The 3479-nt window shown below is 41.1% G+C and overlaps 1 protein-coding gene across 4 annotated transcripts in view; it reads right to left on the bottom strand.

The window, feature by feature from the left end:
• eya4 (EYA transcriptional coactivator and phosphatase 4) overlaps positions 1–3224 on the bottom strand; it is a 165641-nt gene extending 162417 nt beyond the window's left edge. For all 4 annotated transcript variants that reach the window (XM_055885629.1, XM_055885633.1, XM_055885628.1 and 1 more), the window contains exon 1: positions 2765–3224. The gene's annotated coding sequence lies outside the window, so the exon portion shown is untranslated. The remainder of the gene's footprint in view (positions 1–2764) is intronic.
• Between the last annotated feature and the right edge of the window lie 255 nt (positions 3225–3479).

The following is a 3479-nucleotide window of genomic DNA, read 5'->3' as shown; positions in this document are numbered from 1 at the left end:
TAGAGCTGGGTTCTGGTTCTCTGACGAACGTCAACTCTTCTAGTTTGTGTTTCTTTGTCTTTTAGTCTTGCATCCCTTTTAATTTTTCATAGCGTTGAGCTCACGTTGGCCTGAAACCCAAGACAATAATGCTTCTCTCGGGCCAATTGAGCTCGTTCTCTCTCTCGATACTGTGCAAGGAATCAATGTGCAGGCCTGCCAGTGCCATTTCCGTCAAAGCTCCCTGAAAGGAGAGTTATATTTCTTGGTGTATGTATTGACTCTGTAGGGTAACACGTGGAACAGGGGGGAAGCAGGGGAAAGGTAGATGGGTGAGAGTGGGGGGAATGAAGTCGGATACATTTCTACACTGTGGTAATTTCACTCCATTTAAAAATTTAAAAAAACGATACCGAGGAGATTGTTGAACGGAACCGCATGACGCTATCAACATGCCTGTCAGTCATGCCACGCGTGGGCCTACAGGCTACATACGTGTCACGGTCCTATTGTCTCGACGAGAGCGCAGATGGACGAATAAACGGGTCGTCTTCACATCCAAAAACGTACATTATTGACAAAATAATTTAAAAAAATGTTTTATTGTAGCCAAGGTCCACTATTCTCAAGGTTTCTAAAACGTGATGGGAATTCCTGTTTGGGTTGATTTTTATATAAAACTTCCAGGCGCACGAGAGGAGCGCAATTAACGCCATGGCCATTTCCCGAAATACCGTCGCGTAATGCCAGCGTGTCACCACGGCTTTACTGCCATTGTCAGAAAGACATTTCAGGCGTTTACTACCGCGGTATTGGCAGACTATTCCAGCAAAGGCACCGCAGATAAGTTACTAATTTACGACTCTGTGTGTGGTGCGTAATTGTTAAAGGAGATCTAAACAAAACGATATCAATTGGAGTTGGTGCAATCACACCTATATGTGGTTCTATAGGCCACTGTGTTTTTACAAAAGAACCGGCTGAGGAAAAAAAATGTGTGTGCATTTGAGAGGGGGTTCCACATTTTCTCGTAAGAGCAGCAGCCACTGGATATCATGGGTAATATTTTTGGGGGACAATTGTTCATCACGTGATGTCTCTGATGCGTAACTGTCTAGAATAATGATTATGTTATGACACAAACAAACCGTTTCCGTTTCCGACTTCACCTTTTCCATCTGAACGTACACTACTGCAGGTGTGACAAATAGAACGGGAACCCACTAACAAATGTCAGCCTCAACTGTTGAAATTAAAACAATTACACTCAATCTTTAAAATAATAAAAACACAAATGTTTTATATTTACATCAATAAGTAGACCACACTAAATTGTAATAGATTAATACATTAGAAGTCCCGTAATTTTTTATTTTTATTAAATCAAATATTTGGCACGAATAGGCTATGGCCTGTGACTTTGAGGATCTATGCATAGTTTCCAAACCTTAAAAAATCATTATTTGATATCTTGCCATTCTTTGTTAAAATCACTACATTAACAGTACCATAACACCCATGTTATTAAATAGCCTATAATGTGAAATAAATGTCTATTCAAATGATGTCACGAATTTGTCAACAATATTCCCTCAAGACAATTGTGACGAGTTAAAAAAATAACGTAGGCTATACAAGTCCGGGCGAACACTTACATTACAACACTAAATCTCACCAAAACAATAGAGGTAGGCCCACTGCGCTTAGCTGTGCAGAAGTGCGTTTTGGCTATGAATCCTCAATGTGTAATCGATCCTGTATGAATTTCGTTAGGTATCCAATTCAGATCATGTTGTTGCTAGTTGTTAGGGACAGGCCGTTAGCCAGCCAGGTCCATTCTGGGACGGAGCAAGTGGCGCGTCGGGGTATGCACGGTGGTGGTCCTGCGTGTTGCAGCACGGGATACTAATCCCATTTCCTACATATCAAATATAAACACAAAATACACGTGAAGATCACAAGTGAGGCAGAGAGAGAGAGAGAGAGAGGCCGCCGGTCTGCACAAGAGAGGGATAGAAGCGGCCCGTTCGGCACGAGGATGGACAGCGCAAGAGACAGAGGCTGTTTCGGCATGCGCTCGTGGCCACCGGCGACTGCGAGGGCATGAGCACCGCATTGCATGGAGCTCGCGCATGCTGAAGTTTCTAAACGGTGAAAGTGGAAAGGGAATATTACAATCATAGAGTTACATTATTAGCCTGAATGATGTAAGAAATACATGGCTTAAAATAACAAATATATACTGTAAAATATTTTATTTTTTGGGGTGGGGGGGGACAATTTCACTACATCAGAGGTATATTCAAAATCTAGCACAGATATTAATGACACCTCATTCAAAATGAGGCCTACTAAATATTAAGGTGTAACAAAGCAATAATATTTAATTGTTGTTGAACAGCAGGCTTAGGCCATACTAGACTACTCATCGATAGACAGCAGATACGTCTAAATGCAGTTACTGATCTAATCGAAGGTCATTTAATTATTGGAGATAAAAACATGTTATTACGACTAAATAGTCAAACAAATAGCAAAACTATTAGGCGACAAAAGGGCTCATAAAAACAGGATTTATTTCGATTTTAGTTGAGTTTATAACGGCTGCATATCAAAATTAGAAAATGACACCTGCATAACATGTTATAGCCCAGTCGTTTCAATGGGCCATTGTATGGGCCTATTTGTTCTATAGACCTATTTGGCCAACACTTATTTACACTAATCATTTTCACACACAACAACAACAACAACAACAACAAAATGAAATAAATACAAAACATACCTTGGGTTAGGAAGATTATCTTCAATGCACTTTTTAAAAAAAACACTTTCCTTTCCAATTTCCGTTTTCACTCCTTGGACAAGCTCATGATGATAGATTGAAGAGGAGTTGGAACAGCGGAACACACAGCTCGCTCTGCTGCTGTCACCGGGACTGGACTCGTTCTCAGAAGAAGTTCAAACAAATTACAGTTGGTCTGACTGACTGGCGTTAGCCTAGCGAAGATACCAAAACAACAGCGGGAAAAAAAACACTTTTAACCGTAAGTAAACTATATGACTAATTTTAGCGGCACGTCGGAGCGCTATATGGAGCAACGGACCGTTCACCCTTACGAAAGTTCGTTGGTTATTTTAACGTTGGTATAAAGTTTGTTTGAGTACTTCGATCGGCATTAAGACCCCTTCTTGAAGAGCGGATGAAGCTGAGCTGTGTTGATCACGGCGCACTGCGCATGCGTCCAGCTGCCATGCGTCCAACATTTGGCAAATGTCCAGAGCAGTAATGGGGTACAGGGGGAGGAGGAGGGGTGGGAGGGGGATACCGAAATGACATTCTTATTAATAGTGTGGCCCAAATGATGTGCCAAGTTTTATTTATCCCTCTCCAAACTAGAACAGCATGCTCTCTCTAGTTAACCTACATAATGCCACAACACTTCAACCAAACCAAACTACAAAAAAATATAATTTTCTCAATGTAAATCCAGATAATA

The sequence above is a fragment of the Salvelinus fontinalis genome, chromosome 27 (genome assembly GCF_029448725.1).
Source record: "Salvelinus fontinalis isolate EN_2023a chromosome 27, ASM2944872v1, whole genome shotgun sequence".
Taxonomy (NCBI): domain Eukaryota; kingdom Metazoa; phylum Chordata; class Actinopteri; order Salmoniformes; family Salmonidae; genus Salvelinus; species Salvelinus fontinalis.
The sequence above is the reverse complement of the archived record's forward strand: the minus strand, read 5'-3'. Positions and strand labels throughout refer to the sequence as shown.